We start from the raw sequence: 21,434 nt of genomic DNA on the forward strand, positions 1-21,434 counted from the left end.
CACGGAGAGAGGAAGCGGGAAAAGGTAGGCTGGCGGCCAGAGGAGTGGGGTAGCTCTCATCTCGGGTATTGCCCCGATCTGCAAATCCAAGCCCCTCTCACGGCTTTGCAGTGATGCTTTCTCATTCCACCGGGAGGAGACGTGGTGTAAGCGGGAATTCGGTGAACGACAGAGACCGTACTGGTGGGGAGTAGTTAGAGCATTCTGTCCTCCTCTTTCCCTTCCCCCACTCCTTTTGGAGACTGCGGTGTGTCGTGATGTTTGGGAGAACTTTCGCTTCCTGGGGAGCTTCAGAAGTCGAGGCGGCAGGGTGAGATGTAGCCGCTGGCTTAGAAACCCGTGTTTCTAACGTCTGTTAGGACCAGAGTTTCTCTCCTTTTCTGCTGACATTATTTACGCTTTTTCAGCCTTCTATGAACTGTTCCAGAGAATCTCCGTGGACCTTGACACAACCGTTCCTAGGGCTGCAAACTGCATACTCACACACTGCTTCTCCCTTCAAGCTTCTCAACTAAACTTAACCGATCTCTCCAGGAAGCAGAAACGTGAATGTGTTTTTGATCGGAGGAGCGGTGTCGACTCTTACTTTTTTTTTTTTCTTTTTTTTTTTCTTTTTTTCTTTTCTTTTTTTTCCGTGCAGCCGGGCACTCGTGCTGAATTCCTTCAGTTCGTTCGGGGCTGGGATTTGGATCCTCACAGAGCTCTCTTTGTCCGCCGGGTCGCCGAAGGCTCTGCCGGCAGGGAATGCCCGTCTGATCGGGGCTGATGCGGGACTCTCTCCGTGGAAACATTCCGCGGAAGTCTGCGACTGGGAAGGCAGAGTGCCTTCCCTCTCCCTAAAGCCAAGCGCCGGAGGGGAACAGACGCCTGTCATCATAACTATAAATATTTAGATGGATGGATGCATACATACGCATACACATACATGTGTATGTGTAGGGGCATCTGTAGGGTGTATATATGTGTATGTATGTATTTAGTAATTTTTAGCGTCGCCCCTCCCCCTGACAGTCCCCAACCCTTGCAGCCCCCTCCCTTCCGTGGGGCGCCGTGTATATCCGACCCAGAGTGAGGGGCCAGCACGACATCGGCCCCCCTCAGTCACACCCCACATGCCCCCCCAGACAGGGGCTAGAGCAGGGACGAGCCGTCCTGCCATCCCCTCGCCTTTCGTACCTCCCTCTATCCCTCCTCCATCTTTCCCTCCACCCCTCCCTTATTGCAGACCTCCTGTTCCGGCGATAACCCAGACTTTTTCCCGTCGGCCCCCGTACCCTAAAACCTAGGTGGGGCTTTATTGGTGTTTTCATGATGTTGTCAAACTCGGAGAGATGGATGAGAGGTGGCAGAAGGAAACGGCAGCACTTTGGTACATCCTCCCCCCAGAGACGAGAGAGGTCACGCTACAAGTTCACCTGACAACAGGAATGGGAAGAGTGTTTTTTGTTAACACCATGAGTTTCCCTGTTTTTGTTTTGTTTTGTTTTGTTTTGTTTTGTTTTGTTTTGTTTTTTGGGGGGGGGAGGCGGGGAGGGTGTTGGGGTTTTTTTTACCTGCTGTTGACCGGCTGCTTGATTTTGACAAAAGTTGCACAAAATATCAGTGCCTCCCAGAAACAAGACTCAGATTAAACTGTTCTTCAGAAGTTAACTGGAGGAAAACACCTTAGGAAACTCGACCTTTGGCTTCATTTTTTTTTTCCAAAGAAATGCGAGCTTCCCTTCTTCTCTAGGAAAAAAAGTACTCATTGCTCTTCTCTGCCCTAGACATTTATAATTTTTTCTGTCTGTCAGAACGGGGCTATGAGAGATTTTGGTGCAAATTCATTATCTCTGGCAAAGCATAACATATAGTAGGAACTGAAAAAGACCGTGGCAATGGATGAAAAACAATAGGGCTTCAGTTCATCAGCAACAAAGCGTTGGGGAAATTGGTTGAATTTCGGAGCACGTCCTCCTCAGCAGACAGGCTGGACTAGACCTTGGCCAACCCCCGCAAAAAGTTGCAGAACCTCATATACAGCAGTTCACTTTGTACTCCAGGGCGTAGGAAACAGTGAGGAAAAAGAAAAAAAAATGGTAAACCCAAGCCAACTTTCTCCATTTCTCTCCCGTTTTCATGGATGGAAGATTTTAAACTATTTTAGAGTCATTGGAGCAAGAACAACACCGTGGATCTAAGAGATACTTTTAAATAGGGATGGAGAGGGGAAACACTTGAATTTCTGGAGACCCGAAAGAGCTCTTTCTGCTCCTAGGGAGCTTGGCTGTGGGAATCTTTGTTTGCCACCAGAGTCTCAACTCACCCTCTACAGGTGGGATAAAATCATCCCGTGATAAAGGCGAAGATATGTAAGTACTGCAGTGTTTGTGTATGTGTGTGTCCTGAATTACCTGCAAAATTTGGATGCTGAAACCCCGACAGATGAAGATTTCCAGGGTGCCTGTGAGCTGGTGATGAGGCCGGCTCTTCCCGGGTAGCCGGAGCGGGTCGCTCGGCATAGATCTGGCTGCCTTCTCTCGCTCCGGGCAAGGGACATTTGATTAACAAGGGTTTATGACTGGACATAGCGGCTTATGCCGGTGAGCCGTTTTTGTGTGTCTGATGCTAAACCTCTTGGTCGTGGGGCTGTATTTAGTGCGGGAAATGTTAATTATCTATCAGACTGCCAGCGAATGCTAAGCTGTAGTTTCTCAGGGATTTTTTTTGCAGTGCCTGGTTGCCCTCGGAAGGTGTGCAGGCACAAGGACAAACACTAACAGAGCTGAAAAATAGCAGTTAACAAACCACACGAACAAACAAACAAAAACCCCACAAAATGGAAGTGGGGGGGGGGGAGGTGGGGGACGGGGAGGAGGAATACAAGGAAAAAAAAAAAAAAAAAAAAAAAAAAAAAAAAAGGGGGAGAGGAAAGAAGATAAGTCGGAGTCATATCTTGCAGCTGGTCACGGTGCAAAGGATTGCTCGCAGCCATCCGCTGCCTCCCACGTAGTGGGTCACTCAGAGCAAGCGACCATCACTTCTCGGGTTCTCCAAAATCCATCCCTGCCAAAATGGCTCCGCTTAGCACAGGAACGCACCTGGAAATAGAGTGTCGGGGACAGGACAGTTCCAGTGAGTGGAGTTGCGGGAGGGCTAGTGGAGAGCGACCCGGCCACTCACCCTGGCCCGGGCGTGACCCTCAGCATCCTTCTATCTTTTCCACCAAAACAATGTTTTCCTTCAACAACCGCCGTCCACTCGTGTCCGTTGAACGGGTGAAACTGCCTCATCGCAACATCTACGAACAGTATTGCTGCCTGGGAAATAACAACAACAACAACAACAACAGCTACAACGACAACAACAACTACAACAGCTACAACGACAACAACAATAATAATTTTTATCTGAGGCTGTTGTGATCGACATAATGCAACGAAAACCAGCAACTTACATTGTATTTATTTACCCCCGCGGCCCTTGATAAGCTTGCAGAGCTGTAAATAGAGACTTTACCTTCCTATTAATTATGTTTTCAGGACATCATCTGTCAGGAACATGTGGGAAATCGGGTGGGAAAAGGCTGGAATAATATATCTTGCATCTTTGAGCTCAAGGCTAGGTGGAGCCTCCAACCTTTATTAAGTAACTGACAGCTTAATAGTACAAAAATTCCAGATCTGCCTATACAGTTTCCATCCCAGATCTGCCTCTATAGTTTTCACCCCTTCTGTTCAGCAGCCCCAAATAATATTTTTAGCCTTTTATTTTTAAGTGTAATTCTCCAGAAATAACAATGCAGTTAAAAATACACATATTCTATTATTCGTAATATTTCCGGTAAATATTGATTACCCTCTTTAACCCTGCGGATACAGGAGTATATTCCTTATATTTGTTTTGTGTCATCTTAAATCATCTGCAGGAAATGTGGCCAGTTTTTTCCACCTTCAATCTAGGGTCAAGCATTTTAGTGATGTATCTAACAATCCCAAAAGTTAATATACTCAGCACCTTCTAATCACATAGATTTATCTATTCATATGTATTTCTGGAACAAGATATACTTTGCTTTTTATGGGGCTATTTTTCAGATTTAAACAATGCAGACAGACCACAGGTAGTGACAGTTGTAACAAGAAATAGTAATTTTTGTTTGTTTGTTTAATAAAAGTCAGATGATATTATATACATTACCAACAGAATGCATGTCCTTTAACAGAACAGGGTTTCCACGTTTAATCACCGACTGTTTGAGGGTTTGATTTTTTTTTTTCTGTGACTTTGAATTCTTGATACTCTGTCTTTTCTTATTTCTGAATTTGGATTTGTAGTAGAATTTGGATTTGTAGTAGATACCCTTTTGCATACTCTATGTTTAATGTAAGAGAAGTATAACCTTCAGTTGCCTGTAAAATGAAATTGTGGCCACAAAAGAAATGATAAGCCACCTTCGTTTGAAGGTGAGGCACTTGAATGACTTACCTGGATGGGAGAAAAGGGATACTGCTCTGCAGGGAAAAATGGCTTGGACTGTACTGGCATGTGGCAATGCTTACCTCTACATGAATTTTGTTGTAATTTAGTGCAAAAACAGAATTTCTGCAACACTACACCCTTCTTATGTCACAGCAGCTTAAGTGGGGTTCCTGTGTGTCTTCCCAAAGAAGGTGGTGTTGCTGGAGATAGGATGCGGGTCTGATTGCAATAGTTAAGAGAATCATAAGCATTCCTTTTTAAAGTCAATAGAGATGGTTTGCTCTTAAGAAATCCATACAGGATATTTCTTATTTACATCACAGCCATCTGGAGACCTATAAAAAGATTAGAAAACAAGCATGGCAATCTAAAGGCCATCAGCAGGAATTTGCTGGAGAGCTAGAAGGAAAAAGTGATTTGTATTCCATAACTTCTAATAGGCAGGTATTTCTACAGTGACTTTGGAATAAGTTTTATACAATTATGTCAACTGGAAGAGAGTGGGCAGTGTTAACAGCTGCTTTTCACAACTGTGCTTTGCTTAACTTTCGACATGCTAGGCAACAGTCCAGTTTTAGAAAAGTGCTTTACAACTGCTGAATATATTTTTGTATTCAGAATAAGCAAATAGTTAAACAACTCACGATGATGTTGAGGTCCTTGATGTCTGAGAGCTAAAAAATGTAGTTGGTAATAAGGCTAATGAAAAGCTGGGTCATAACCATCACATTGCCTCTTCTGATGTGCTTAGGCTCCAATGATTAATCAACAAAATACATCAGGTGTATTGCAATTACTTCCCAAGTTAGTTCATAAGTGAGGCTGTGAAAAGAAAGCTTGGTGTTTTAGAGATATATTTTGTCTCTTTGAAAAAATGCCAATTTACTGTAACATACCTTGCATTTAAGTCTGATGGTGTCACAGTTGGTGACATGCATGCATTTAACATGTATGTATGCATCTGTGTTAATATGGATTATATATACACATATGTACATATGCACTTGTATATAAGCATAGATGCACACACACACACACACATACATGAGGATCACTTGTAATTTCATGTCTCTGAATGAAAGAATTTAATGCATAAACTCACAAGCCTGTCCTGTGCAACACATGCTTGATCACCAACAATACTGCCCCTAGTTATCAGCACAAAAAGTATCTTTTGCCTATCTGCCAACTCAGAAAAACTCATATAAACTCGTTAGAACTTTGCATAATAATCAAAGTGATCACGTGCCTCTGGTTGCATCAGATATCTGATTCAGTTGCCCCTGTTGTGCCTGAACAGTTCAAGAGGTAATGAAGCAGCTCAGTAAGACATAATGCAGCGCGATAAAAATTCTAACCATTTTGTGCCAGGTTCTAAATTTTCCTCAAAGAACACTGCCACAAGTAGGCCTTATGTATCCCACTAAAAAAACAGTGGTTTTTTTTTTTTTTTTTCCTGGTGGCAAAAACCAGTCCATACCAGGATATATAATACCTGTTTAAAATAGAAGTGTTCAGCTTCAAAGTCTTAGAATCTGAAAACACAAGTATATTGGTAATGTCCCTGCAGGATTCAGATTTAGCAGTTAGTAGATTACCAACGTCTGTGTGCTACTATTTGGTGGCAGTTTTAATTTCGGGCCGTGTCTTACAAAAGGGATTATGTCCCCATTTTCATGTTTACGTATTTGCAATAAAAATGGGCTTGGTGATACAGTTGTTTTATAGTGTAACCACATACACCTGCCTATATATTTTCACACAAACACATAAACACATGCACCTAGACTGACACACGTACCTATGGCTCCCCTGTGTACACACAAGGGGACATAAGCTTTATCATACAAGCAAGCTCTGTAGCCGATACAGAGTATCAACAACTTCAGTTTAACCCCTTAAATTAAAAAAAAAAAAATCGACCTAAAAATAGCAATGTATGTAAGTGCAGGTTAATTTACAAACAAATGCACTTAAATGTTGTGTGGCGTATAGACTGTGAATGTACTTGGACACAGGTTTTATTTTGTAGCTTAGAAGAGTAGAAGTATGAATTTTAACCTAGTATTCCTTTAGGAGTTCTGAGCAGTCTATAGTCTGTGATGAATTTTTGATGTGTATCTTATACTGAACACAGCACACAAGAGCTGTTAAAATGCATTTATTAATTTCAACAGTAAACATGGTAGATCACAGTGAGAAGGTTCATTTTATCACATATACTCGAGAGACATTTAATATTTGCACTTGAGAAAATTCTGTACAAATTATATTGTTATATAATTCAAAGTACAATGTTCTTTTAGCAGGGGGCTGGGGTGGGGTAGGAGGAGGAGCTGAGAAACTTAAATCCTACAACTCTACCTAACGCATCAAGACTTTCCTCTGTCGGTTCCATAAGTAACACCAGCATGCAGTTTTTTTCTCTTAGTACGAGGTCAATGAAAATAAACGATAAATCGTTTAAAAATAAACGTTTTTATTAAGGAGTTTCGTCAGATAATGCATGGTCTTAGTAAATATTGCTGCAATGTTCACCTTTGCTGCCTTCTAACACAGACACAGAAACATACACAGGCTGGGAGGGAGGCGGTGTGGGAAGAAGAGCAGAGAGAGGCTATAGAGGCTACAGAATATGCTGAGCCTGCTGCTCGCAGGTTCTCGCACAGACAGGCACAGACAGGGAACGCCTCGCAGGACCGTCCCGCTGTAAATACCTGAATCACGATGGGCGCGAAGCACGACAGAGATGCGGAGTAAAAATAAATAGAAATGCACACCCCTTGTCTCCCCAAAGCAACTAAACAACCAAAAAAAAAAAAAAAAAAAAAAAAAACCAAACCAAAACCACAAAAAACCAAAAAAAAAAACCCCAAAAAAAAAACAAACAAAAAAAACCCTCATAGACACACAACGACAGGGCAAATTGTCAATGTAATTACACATCGACTCATTGCGTAGCACAGCCCCCCTCCCAGCTTCTAAGCCCAAGGTTCCGCTCCCCGTCGCGGCATCCCTCCTCACCAGCGGGGGCTGCCCTAAGAGAAGCGCAGCAGCGCTCCCTGGGGTCGGACAGGCTGCTTCCCGTCCCGGTGGAGAGAGTCCTCTCTCCCGGCCTCTGGATGTTAGAGCGAGCTGCGCTGCAGAGGAGGATGAAGGTAACGGCGGCGGGTGGATACCCCGCGCCAGGGCGGCGGAGGCGACGATGCTGGAGGCGAGACCGGACTCGGTCCCGGCGCCGGCCGCTGGTGGCTCATGCATATGCGTACTCGAGGTTTCTCATGACATCATCATTACCTTGGTCTCCTGCGGTCCAGGACCTCTGACCTTGCCGGGCTGGCCCGCATTTTGGCACTGAAAGCCCTCCAATGATGGCCCTTTTCTCCTTCTTTCAGACCGGGGGCAGCAGCAGCCGGCAAGACCGCCGTCTTCTTCTCCCCAGCTTTAGGAGCTCTGAGAAAGAGCGAATCTCCCCCCTCTAAAATACACACCCAGGCAAGATATTTGCAATCAAGCTGCCACCATTTGACAAAGAGCTCTATGCCGTGCACAATCTGAGGGGATCGGGAGCCTCATCCTCGAATCATATTGTTACTTCCTACTGAAGTGGATTTTCCCCACCTTCTTGTTCCTCCTTACACTGCTCTGGAAATTGCCGAAGGCTTTTCATCTTTATAGACGCTAAGGAGTCTTTCGTGAAAACGAAGCGATTTACAATGCAAATAGGGGCCTGTAAAGGAATGGATGCTCCTCTCTCTTAACGCAGCTTACGCAACTTAATGGCTGGTTTTATTTTCTGGTATTAACAGACGAATTGTTGGCTACCCCTGCCGGAAATTATTGGCTGAATCAAAAAGTTCGGAATAAACTTTGAAGGCAAGGGATTGTTATGTAGCTGCACATACATACATAATACTTACATAAAAGGATGGTATTTTAAAGGCGCACTAGTGCTCATGGAGGAAACAATACTTTTGCCAGAAAGAATATGGATTGTAGCAATGACGAAAAAAAAGGAAAAAAAGCTCTGAGGGAAGCGAGTTGTTATCTTTGGTTATCTAGCTGTATGAGTGTTTTGGTCTTCATAAAGCTAGATAACCGAAAGTAAAAACTCCTTCAAGATCATCGTACAGCGTGTGAAAATGAAAGACTGCTGCGAGAGAGAGTAAAAATCGAAAGGGGTCAGGAATACTTAATTGAATCTAACATTTTTACAGCTGAAGGTGAGACTGGAGGAAGTTAAATGGCATACTTATTCCAAAATATGGAGTTGTCGCATGGAACAGAATGGACATTCACCCGCTGCAGAGAGAACATGGTACTGATGGTAATCAGTGTATGTGCAACTACTGTTGTTGAATAAATAAATAAAGGGAAACCCAGAACAGTCAACGTTAAACCGGACTAAGAGGATATCATTTTTTTTCTATTAGAAACCTAATGCTGAGTTTCATTTTTCAAAGTGATTCATTGCAATGAAATGGCCTTAAAAATAAAGGCGGTAGTTGGTGATGATGAAGATACAGAACTGACTACTGAACTGAGGGAAAAAAAAAACCAAATGCAACAAACCAACCCAAAACCTGTGTGCATCTGAGAAAAAACATTGAGGTTAATTTCAAATCATGTGAAAGCAGACTTTCAGAAAAAGTTTACACCGAATGCAGGCAAGCTTAATAATTTATATCTACTTAGAACTCGGCGGAGTTGCACAAAGATGGAGGAAAAAAAGTAATTGCTGGTTTTTATTCCTCTATTCAAAACGCGAGCATAGATGCTTCTTTGTTTCGAGAGGGTTTCCTTGAGGAAGCTACTGAAGCAGAAAGACATGATGGAGACGAGATCGCCTCCCCCCGTCAAAGTGTGAAAAAATGTTCTATGCCTTACTCTGCACCTAGCATTGGAAATGAAAGTGACGTTTACTCCAAAACCCACGTGTGCGCCTCCTCTCTTTTTGTTTAAGGATGATCAGGTCTATCCTGGAAACAGCTCTGGTATCCCATACCGAAATAATTAGGACGTACAGACCTGAAAAAATACGGAGAGGAAGGGGGGCGGGGGGAGGGGAGGAGGTGGAGAAGCGGAGGGTCTGTCTTGCTTAATTGATTCCGTTAAAAGACGTGCAGGAGATGTGAACGGCTGGGTGCGCCCATTCCCACGCTCGGGGCAAATGGCAGCGCCGTGCCCCGGCGGTCGGTGACAGACAGCCCGGCGGGGGCCGGGGCCGGGGCTGGGGGAGCCCACCGCCGGCACCCGGGAGAGCATTTCCCACCCACTGCCATCCCAGAAATGCTGGACAAAGGGACGGGGCTGCAGAACACGCCCGCTTCCCCTGCCGTGCCCTCCGCGGGAGAAGGGTGGAACTTGCGCCCGGGCGGAGCTTGCACCCTTCTACAGCGGAAGTCGCGGGGGGACGCGGGTTTTGATCCCGATGGAGGAAGGGAAGGTCAGGGCAGGCGTGTCGGGGTGCAAACAGTCCTGCGTTTTTAACAAATATTATCTTTATAATTGCGGCGGCTTAGGCACCTCTCGCAGTGAAACTGAGGAGGATTTATTGCCCAGGATAGCATATTTTCTTTGGACTTGAACTAAAGGTTTGTCCAGAGGCACGCTGGAATGTGATACTGAGTCAGTAACCGAACGTTCTCCACGACAGATTAAAATAAGATCAGCGATAAGGGAATGTGGGTTTGCAGTCTCCATCCGTCTGGGGCAAAACCTTTGCGCGCCACTTTTTATAACGATTTAATTTTATTTTGTATTTTCACTTTGTTGTTGAACTGCTTATAAAAACATTGGGAATAATTATAATGGGAATATTTACCTTCATGCCACACACTGCACTGTGAGAAGGATGGAACGAGGAGCCAGCCAGCGTGTTCTGGAAGCAGCGGGAATACTGTGTAGCTAAACCAAAGAATTTTGCCTCAAATATTATCCCATTCTCTCTGTAGCTGTTAAAATAACCTTAGTTTCGGCCGGAGGGTCCTCCCAGTGGCCGCCGGCAGTGGCGGCCGGAACCCCAGCTAGGCTCTTTAGAGGTTAAACCTCCGTTTTGTCTGCGCTACGTGTGCCAAGTTATTCTGCTGCAGCGCCCAGCGCCGAGCTGTGTTTATTTACATCGGAAACGTGTTTGAGCCACCGGGCTTTCACCGCAGAGTGCCCGCTTCTCATTTAACTGTTTGTCTAGGGGTGCTATTTACCTAGAGCCATTGTCTACTACAATTAAAGTTTACATGACAAAGTGCGTGGTCTCGTTTCTCAACGAGCTTCAATTAAGGCGATAAGCTGTTTTCTGGGGAAACTCCTTGTTTACTTAGGCATGAATGGAGTTAATTTACTTAAGCTGTTGCTTGCATCTTGGTCTTCGGTGTAAATTTGTGAAAGAAAACATCAGAGAAAAACAGCAGCATTATAATCGCGTAATTTGCCATTGTCATCTTAAATGGTTTTGTACCTTAATAATGTCACGTGACTATCAATCAATAAAATATGATTGGCCATTATTGCTATTACTGTTCTTACTCTTTCACTTCTTCAGGAGCAGAGAACCATTTCTCTGCATCTTTTCTTCTACACAGTAAACTTCTGACTTGGGGAAAAAGAGCATGTGGAAATGTGATAGCAGACCCTCATTTTTATGCTTTAACAGGCTCATGTAGCAAGTAACTAGGAAAGGTAATCCTTCCCTAGGATTATCTACCTGTTACTTGTTGTTTCCTCAAAGCCTGTGTGGAAAAAAAAGTCACTCTATCAAAGAAAATCTTTATGTTGCGGAAAGTGAAACCAAACCCAAACCCAAAAAGTTGAACTATAAGTGGGAATTTCTCTCCAAGCCAGTTCTAGCACTGGAGGAGACCGGATCAAGTTTATTTAGCATACCAATGCATTGTAAAACAGTTGGAAGGTAGTTGCAGGTTGTGTGAGTATGCATGTTAACTAGCAGGGATTGGGGCTTATTCCTTGTGAAAAGAGAACAGCAGATTGCTGTGCAAGGCCAATGTTAAAAAGGCAGCTGAATTTAACACTATCTGGAAGAAAAGATCCCTTGACGACTTTCTCACACCGTCAGACAAAACTGGTGTCTCTTGTTCTGAGTCCTTGTCTCTGCAACCGCACAATACTGAGTCATTATACTTTTGCTGAGAGAAAATTTGAGAACACAATATGGGTAACTGGTGAATGACCAAGTTTCATTATGCCCGCTTAAGTCGATTGAAATCTACGTCTAGAGCTATGAATGGCAGCATTGTTTTCCCCAACGGGGCTGTACTAAATGTCAGCACAGTGTAAAGAAAAACTTGAAGTCTGCAAATAACTTACCAGATCTCAATTATAATATTTTCCCACACTTGAACTAATATCATTGCTAGTGCCTACAATGGATGAAATACAACAAAAGAAGGCAGAGGAAAAAAATGAGTTAATTTACAAGTTATTTCAGCCAGACAAACACTTCAATTTTCTTAAAATTACTTCAGCACACAGAGCTGAATAATCATTTCCTGAAAGTTTCAAGCAACCAAACTTATTCTTACGAAATTTTAAAAATAAATTGTGCAAACGAACTTATATTCAGCAACTATTTTAACCCTCCAGCTTAGGACTGATAAAATATTAGTAGATGTAATTTACAGTACACAGATCACTTTTTATGAGTCTAGCAGACGATTTCTTCTTTAATGTTTAGCAGAAATGACACAAGCAAAGCAATGAGAAATGTATTTCTTCAGGTGCTGGAGAAAATCCACCAGGGCATCTCAGTTCAGGTAACAGAAGGACAGTTTTCAGTTCTCTCAATTTTTAACTACTGGCTTTTTACCTTCACTTTATAATGGTTTCTGTTATGAGTGCTGTTTAGGTCAGGCCTCTGCTTAGAATTCATGCACAGTGAAAACTATGTAAATGGTTCAAAGGCATGGTGAAGAGTTAGTTGCATGTGCTTTGTTAGAATGTCTGTGTTTCAAACCTAAGTGACCACGATTCTGTCTGCATTTCATAAAGCAGAGTACAGTTCATGGCATAAAAACCTTGAAATGATGAGCAACTACCCTTGCGCTGAGTAACACATCTCTTTGGCAGCTCGACTCGCTGAATTTCTCAGCAGTTCCATTGCTGCAGCCTTGGACACTGGGAATGCTGGTGCATGGGGCAGGCAGAGGACTGGTGGGGTAACATGGCAGGTATTGGTGCTAGATAAATTATTTTCTGACTTGCTCATGCAACCAGTCGTGAATGAGGGGCAGCTGGGGCCATCTGGATCTGGAGCAGAAGCAGGACAACACAGGCAGGTGATGGGGAGGTTTAAAGGGAAGCCAGTCCTTCACCAGTCCCTGGCCTGCTGTAAAAAAGCTGGCAGCTGTTGGAGGAGTGAATTCCTTTCACCTACCAAAGAAGTGTTTTTTGTATGAATGGATATATTCACGTCCACACCTCCACTTTCCTGAAGTTGCCATTAATAGGCAATAGCATAGGGTAGATTAATTTTTTTTGTTTCAATTAAAATTGGTGTTGTGAAATATTTTGTTTTGTAGAGAAGCCAAGGACACACTGCCTGTTAGCCAGATCCCTCCCTTCCCGTGTGAATTTAAAATAGTTTTCTGACTTCTTTTGGCTAGGAGGGGTATATGTGCATAGCTGTCCCACAGGGACACTATTAAAAAAGGCCATTAAAATTTTTAAAGCATACACAACTTCCAGAGATTGCTCACCCTGGACTAAGCACATTTATTACCCCTTACATCCTTCATTATTTTAATTTAGAAGAAAGAAAATGTCAGACTTTGACGATTAGATTTTCTCTCAAACAGCAAGTGCATGAGGTAAATATTAGGGCATTTCTTATCGCCCTTTCTGGGAGTGGGAGAGGAGAAAGAAGCTCTTTGACTGTGCTCTTGCTTGCCAATAGTAACTTGTTTTGTTCTTCCTGAAGCTCTCACTGGTGTATAAACATATAATTATAGACATACATTTGAGTATATATACATATACATCCATAGCTCATGGTGTAAAGCTGGTGTGATCCTGTCAGATTCTGACATGGATGAACTTGTGTCATCCACTTTGCAGGACTGAGTCTGACACCAAGCTGTACAGCCTGATTTTAGGGATGTATGCAGTAATGCAGTGGAAAGGGAATGTTCAGCCTGTGTCTTAAAATCTAACGTTCAAAGAGCCATTTTCCCCATAACTCCGTACAAGTAATGCTAATTCATGCTTGCAGAGGTAGGGAAGGGATAGGAGAGGGGATGGAAATTCCCCTGGCAAACGAAGAGGTTGCGCTTGGTCCTTGGATTCTCTGCCAGTCTGCACTTCCTTCCACGGCTCCCCAAGCAGATCCTGCTGGTTCGAAGCCCAAGCCACCAACCCAGATCCGCAGCGGTGCTGCTGAAGAGCATCCCCAGCTTCCGCAGCCTCAGCCCAGCTGAGGGGATGCCGCGGTCCAGTCGCCGGGCTCCGTTCCCGCTGCTCGGTGACAGCTCTGATTGGAGTTTCCCAGGTGACCGGTGGCGGCGCGCATGGGATGGGATACGGCGGCGCGTGGCTCCGTGCCTCTCTTCTTCCCACTAGTACCCAGCCGGTACCCCCTCGTCCGGCCTCATCGCTCCTGCCCTTTCTCCGGCCGCGGGGCTGCATTACTGCCATTAATTGTTGTAAACGGTAACCTCTAATTAGCGCTGCTCACCGAGGGGCCGCCTCTGGAGGCAGCCAGCACCTTCTTTCCCCCGCTGCCCAGTAAATGAAGTATTATTGCGACAGATCTGCCGAGCCGGTGTGCTCCTCCGACAAGGGAGATTAAAAAAAAAAAAAAGGTCCAGGTCTTATCCAGATCTTAAGTAGTTGCTAAAGCCAGTTAATGACGTCGTGCATGGATATTTTAACTTTTTGTAAGTCACAGCACTATTAGGTCATTGACATCCAGCTCCTGGAACTGCCCAGGACAGGCCCAAGATTCACACCATGAGTAATAGTGAATGGGTATTCGCTCCTCCTCAACACTGATTGTTTAAATATCTGTGCCGAAGTGTAGTTTCTGATAAGAACCCAGATCTTCTTTGCTTAATTACTATTATGGTTTTGATGGTACCATAAGGTGGGTGAGCAAGGTTGCAGAAGGGAGCAATAAATAAGGTAAGGTGTTGCGGTGTGTCTCCTCCCTCCCAAAGGTAACCCTCTCGCCCCGCCCCAACCCCCATGAGCCCTGGCTGTGAGACAGGGGGTCCAGGGGGTCGAGTGATTGGCAGATTTGAAAGATACCCCCTGCCCCCTGTGGCTATTGGTAGACCTAAGTGCCCCTTCTCCCCTGGCACCCCTCCCCCTCACCTGGTTGGTGGCTACCTGTCCCTGCCCCTCCCCTTACCCCCGGGTTAAAAGGACAATCCAGCCACGTGGCCGGCCCTTCTGTTGGAGCTGCCGCCAGGTCCACAACTCTGTAGCTGAAATAGACTCTGGATCAAGCTCTAGCAGAAGTGCCTCCTTTCTTCACCATCGCCTGAAGCCTCTCCACTGAGGAATATCGCTCGCAGCCTCTGAGTAACCCAAGGGTGTCACTGGGGAGGAAACATCCCAGCTGCCGCCATTGGACTCAGCAGCAAGGCAAGCCCGGGCAGGTCTCTGTCGGAATACTGGGAACCCCAATATTTGGCGCCCACTCGTGGGGCAGAAACTCGGCCCTGCAACCAGACGGAGACCCATCTGAGCTTCGCAAGACCACCGAGAGAGTTTCTGGCAGCTTGGCGTTCACTGGCAGGGCTTTGGACGTAGCTCTCCAGCACAGACTTGGATTAAAAAAGTCTCCTGAACGTTTTGCACCTCGGAGAAGAAAAGCTCCTTTCTGGTGAGCCAACTTCTCAGAGGAGGACAGGGTAGCTTCTCCAGCCCCGGGGAGGTCCTGTTCAGGTGAAGAGAAAACCCCGACAGACCAAGGAGCCTTCGCAAAGATCTGGGTAGGTATTTCCACTCCACGGGGGGGTGGGAAGCTCAAAGGGAAATCCCTGCGGAGGGATCCCGTCTTTTTCGCCCTTATTAGGGCAGGTTTACGGCGCGGCTTTGCCGTTTTTAAAAGCCGCGGGAAGCTTTGCTGACGCGGCCGGGAGGAGCGGCGGGCTCCGCCCGTGCCTCTCTCGGTGCGAGTTTCGGCGGGGCGGGAGCGCGGGGGGTCCGCGCGGCAGCGGCACCCGCCAGCGCGACCGCGGCTTTCGCTTCCTCGGTGCGCGCGGGCGGCGCGGCTCAGCCACGTGGCGCGCGGGAGTCAGCAGGAGCTGCCGGCGGCACTTTAAAGCTCGCAGGAGCTGCTGCTTTGTGCAGGGCTGAAAGCCACGGGGGTGTTCGCTTCCTGACTGCGGTTTTTGGAATTCGGTTGCGATTTTGGCTTTGTTTTAGGTCAGTGGGGTTTGTATAGTGCTTGTAACATCTAAGATGGGGTCCAAACTTAGTACTACACAAAAAGGAGTTTATTATGAGATTTTAGGAATTTTAGCTGGTGGAAATGTGTCGTTTTCTAAGGGAAAATTGAAGCAGTTTATAAGATGGCTTTTTCTCCACTTCCCACAAGTCTCACCCGAGGATGTCCGCAGCACCCAGTTCTGGGACACTGTTGGACGCGAATTGGTAAAAATTGGAAAATCTGGAAATACTTCTACTGCTCAATTTGTGTTTTGGAGTTTGCAAATTCGATCTGCTCTGCCCAAACAAAGGGAAGTGAAGGAAAAGCCAAACAGCAACGACTGTGCCTCTGCTCTCCCTATTCCCTCTCACCCCAATTCCCAACCCTGTACCCCAAAACTTCGTATTTTAAAGGGAACAGAATCTGCTCACGCCCAGGAAGCTGGTCTCCCTGAGCACTTTAAAATGTCCGAGACCCCCTGTCCACGAGGTTCTGGCCAGACCGAGTGGAATTCTCCCCCAACCCTTGTCTCCCCAGCTCAGAAACCCCGAGCACGTGTTGGTTTTTCAGAGAGCAGTGATTTCAAAGATGGCTCCCAGTCACCAGAGAGCCCACAAAATGGCGGATGCCACATGGCAATATCTCCCACCTGGTCTTCTCCTTCCCATGATCCCCCTTGGCATCCCAAAAATCCTCTCTTACCCATCACCCCTGCTAATCCTCGTGATACCTTCCCTCCCCCCACCCTTTCTGTCACTCCCTCAGCGCCGCCCCCATACCCTCCCCAGGGGGCGTCTACTGACGGGATGTCACCAGGCGTCCCCGCCCACTGCTCCCACAGCGTCCCCGCCCCCTCCCCGGGTTCCCACGGTGGGAACTCGCCCACTGCTTGTCCCTGTACCCCTACAGGTGATCCCAATGCTTGCAATTCAAACCATAGGGAACACGGAACCGCAGACCCAATACAGGGTCCCCTTTTCTCACTTGCTCCTGTGACATATCAGCAAGCAGGGCAAGCGGGAGGAGCCACAACTGCTAATTGGAGAAATTTTGCCCAACAAATAATAAAAGAAATTTGCAAAATTCATAACCAATACAGCTCACACAGCCCATCCTTCCGTGGCCTTTTAAATGCTGAATTAAGCAGAGCTGTAGTGGTCCCGTATGATTTAAAACAGCTTTTTGCATGTCTCATGACCACTACAGAATTCAAATTATGGGAAATCACATGGAAACAATTGCTGAAAGAGGCTCTCCCAGCCTTGCATGCTGATCCTAAAACGGCAAAAGATGTCAATGGTCTCCCAATTACCATTGAGCATCTCTCTGGTGAGGGTCAATGGTCTTTGGCCCCAGTCCAAGCTGCAACAATCCCTGTAGAAGTCCTTGAGAGAGTCAAAGAAGCAGCTGAAAAGGCCTTCTTTACTCTTCAACTTGATGGGCCTCTAGAGCCTTATAGTAAGATCAAACAGCTACCATCAGAGCCTTTCTCAAAATTTGTAGAAAGATTGACCAGAGCGATTGAAGTCCAAGTTAGGAAAGAGAATGCGAGGGAAGAAGTTTTGGAGGAAATGGCATTGGCAAATGCTAATGAACAATGTCGAACTGCAATTTTAAGCTTACCTCTAGACCCGCCTCCTACTCTAAACAATATGCTTCTAGTCTGTAGCAGGAAAGTGCCTCTGATGAGTGTTGCTGAGGACACCAGACCAAAGCCGCTGCCAAGACCACCACAGAGAGTCGCTGTTGCCAGCCCTGCACCCGTTCCATCAGCACAGCGACACACTGGGCAGCAGCGAAGACCAGCAACGGTGGACCCTACAAAGCCATGCATGCTTTGTAGGAACCTTGGGCACTGGGCTCACCAGTGTCCCCTGAAAAGACAGTTTGATGAATTTGTAAATAGCAGGGAAAGAGAACTACAAGCTCTCCCAGAGGGTCAACAACAACAAAAAAAACTGAGGGGGGAGCGCCGGCCTGCCAGGCGTGCAGACACAAAAAGAGCAGGCCAAGGGAATGAGGGAGGTGGGAAACACCAAGCGCGCGGTGACGTCTCAATTTCTCTAAGCGAAGCAGGTGCTTCAAAGACCACTTCTGCTGGTCCACCACCAAACGTGACAGCAAACAACCTTTGCTATGACTTAGGCAAACCCATTCTAACCACAACTTCTGTAAATGAGCCTTTCAGGTTGCAGCTGACGGAACCGCTCCACCTGAAAGACACTGACTGGCATTTTGTCTCCGTGAACCCACAACAGCAGGGTACCTGGCACGAAATTCGCTGTAAGTACATCATCGTTGGGGACACCAAACACACACCACAAGACATCGAAATTGCTCCAGGGATGATAACATCAGATCCTGGGCAATTCGTTCTCTGGCTGCACTGTTTCCACCCACCCCTGTTTCTCCCCAAAGGACAAATCATAGCACAAGCTATCCCAGTGCCAAGTCTACCTGAAAGCACTGGAAAACAAGGGCCCACAGTCGCTCAGGTCCAGGCTGTCGGGAGGGACAAACCCAAAATCTGGTGTAATGTCAGAGGGGGTGGGGAGTCTAAACGCATTGAAATGCTCTTAGACACGGGTGCAAACTGCACGGTGATCCCAGCACAGGATTGGCCGTCACACTGGGCTTTGCAAAACGTGGCTGGTCACGTTCAAGGTTTAGGGGGCTTGCAATTGGCGAGACAATCCAAGAGCATCGTCCAAATTGAGGGGCCAAACGGACAATTGGCAAATATACGTCCATTTGTTTTAGACTATCCAGAACCCTTATTGGGGAGAGACCTGATGGCCCAGTGGGGAGTCACAATTGACATTCCAGACTCTCCACAGGATTTTTGGGCAGCGGTCACTGAGGAGCGCCCTATCCGAAAAATTAAATGGAAGACAGATACACCAGTCTGGGTAGGACAGTGGCCGCTCAGTAAACAAAAACTTAAGGCGCTGAATGAACTAGTGGAAGAGCAGCTGAAAAAGGGCCACATTGTGGAGACCGAGTCTCCGTGGAACTCTCCAGTGTTTGTCATCCAAAAGGCTGACAAAAGGAGGTGGCGGCTCCTCCATGACCTCCAAGAAATTAATAATGTCATTGAAGATATGGGCTCTCTCCAATCTGGTATGCCATCCCCGGCGATGCTCCTCCAAAATTGGAATTTGGCTGTCATTGATATAAAAGATTGTTTTTTCCAAATTCCCCTGCACCCTGACGATGCACCGCGTTTTGCATTCACTGTCCCCTCCACCAACAAAGGAGACCCACAGAAAAGGTACCATTGGAAAGTTCTTCCTCAAGGACTAAAGGTCTCTCCAACGATCTGTCAGTGGTATGTTGCTTCCTTTCTGTCCCCAGTGCGTGCAGCCGCAGAAAAGGCCATCATCTATCATTACATGGATGATATCCTTGTGTGTGCCCCCAATGATGATCTACTCACCCACGCGCTTGACCTAACGATCAATGCATTGGTTGTTGCAGGGTTCGAGCTCCAGGAAAAGAAAATTCAAAGGATGCCACCTTGGAAGTATTTGGGCTTGGAAATTGGAAAGAGGACCATTGTTCCTCAAAAATTAGAAATCAAAACAAAGATCGAGACATATGCAGATGTCCAAAAATTGTGTGGGTCTTTGAATTGGGTAAGGCCCTGGCTAGGTCTGACTAACGATGACCTCGGCCCCATTTTCGATTTATTAGAAGGGGAAGAGGACTCAGGGTCTCCTCGGGCTCTTACCCCAGAGGCACAGAAAGCTCTAGAAAAGGTTCAGACAATAATGTCCACAAGAAAGGCCCACCGATGTCAGCCTGAGCTGCCATTCCAATTTATCATCCTAGGTAAGTTGCCACATCTCCATGGGATCATTTTCCAGTGGGAGCAGAAACAAACACCAAAGGCAGGAGAAACACCTAAAAAGGGCCAAGACCGGAGGGACCCTCTCTTAATCATAGAGTGGATTTTCCTCAGTCACCAAAGGTCCAAAAGAATGACACAGCCCCCGGAGCTGGTAGCGGAACTGATCCGGAAAGCTAGGACCCGGATCAGGGAGCTGGCAGGATGTGACTTTGGGTGCATTCACATTCCAATTGAGATAAAATCAGGCCCCATTACTAAACCGATGTTCGAAGGTTTCCTTTGGGAAAATGAAGTGCTGCAGTTTGCCCTGGATTCCTACTCAGGACAAATCTCTATCCATCGCCCTGCCCACAAACTTTTTGAGGAACAGGCACAATTCAGTCTAAAACTGGGAAGTGTTCAAAGTAGGAGACCTTTAAAGAAGGCTCTAACTGTCTTTACAGACGCGTCTGGAAAGTCCCATAAGTCTGTTGTGACTTGGATGAATCCCAAAACTCAAGAGTGGGAGTCAGACATTGCTGAGGTGGAAGGTTCACCTCAAATTGCTGAATTGGCTGCAGTTGTCAGGGCCTTTGAAAGGTTCTCAGAACCATTCAATTTGATTACAGACTCTGCCTACGTGGCAGGAGTAGTATCCAGGGCAGATCAAGCAGTACTGCGAGAAGTGCCTAACATCGCACTTTTCGAGTTGCTCTCAAAACTTGTAAAGTTAGTCTCCCACCGAGAGCAACCATTTTATGTAATGCACATCAGGTCACACACCAATTTGCCAGGTTTTCTCGCTGAAGGCAACAGGAGGGCAGATGCCCTTGCTGCGCCTGCAGAGATGGCCCCTCTCCCAAATGTTTTTGAGCAGGCAAAACTCAGCCACCAGCTCTTCCACCAAAATGCACCTGGCCTGGTTTGTCAGTTTCACATCACTCGAGAACAGGCCAGAGCAATTGTAGCCACCTGCCCCCATTGCCAGCAACATGCACTCCCTACGATAAGTGCGGGAGCAAACCCGAGGGGATTGAACAGTTGTGAGCTGTGGCAAACCGATGTAACACACATACCATCCTTTGGACGGCAGAAATATGTTCATGTCAGTGTAGATACCTTTTCTGGAGCAGTCTATGCCTCTGCCCACATGGGAGAATCATCCTCTGATGCAATAAAGCACCTCCTACAGGCTTTCTCCTTCATGGGCATCCCCAAAGAGCTGAAAACTGATAACGGGCCCACTTACAAATCCAAGGAATTTGGGAGTTTCCTGCAACAATGGGGAGTAGAGCACAAAAAAGGCATCCCCTACTCCCCTACAGGTCAAGCTGTGGTAGAAAGGACTCACCGTGATATCAAAAGAGTCCTGGACCAGCAAAATCAGGTGCTAAAAATCGAACCACCCCACATCCGGTTGTCCAGAGCGCTTTTCACCATTAATTTTCTGAACTGTTCCTTTGGCAACCTGAATCCACCAATTTTACGCCACTTTGGGGGGAACAGTCAGATGTCAGTGAAAGAAAAGCCTCCAGTTCTAGTAAAGGACCCTGAGACTTGGCAGACAGTGGGACCTTACAAATTAGTGACATGGGGACGTGGATATGCCTGCGTGTCCACCCACTCTGGTTTAAAGTGGGTTCCATCTAAATGGGTAAGGCCCTATGTCCCCAAAGTCTCAGGGGATTCTGCAGAAGTGCCCCAGGTGGCTAACGCTGCCTGGAGAAGGAAACACCGCGCGTGGTCCCTGGAAGAAAT

The 21,434-nt window shown here is 46.3% G+C and overlaps 1 long non-coding RNA gene across 1 annotated transcript in view; it reads left to right on the forward strand.

The window, feature by feature from the left end:
• Positions 1-1,540: 1,540 nt before the first annotated feature.
• The window catches only part of LOC137464397 (uncharacterized), a 36,198-nt gene continuing 16,304 nt past the window's right edge, over positions 1,541-21,434 (forward strand). Inside the window, exon 1 of the long non-coding RNA XR_010994215.1 lies at positions 1,541-2,351. This is a non-coding gene — a long non-coding RNA (uncharacterized lncRNA). The remainder of the gene's footprint in view (positions 2,352-21,434) is intronic.

Source organism: Anomalospiza imberbis, chromosome Z (genome assembly GCF_031753505.1).
Source record: "Anomalospiza imberbis isolate Cuckoo-Finch-1a 21T00152 chromosome Z, ASM3175350v1, whole genome shotgun sequence".
NCBI classification, from domain to species: domain Eukaryota; kingdom Metazoa; phylum Chordata; class Aves; order Passeriformes; family Viduidae; genus Anomalospiza; species Anomalospiza imberbis.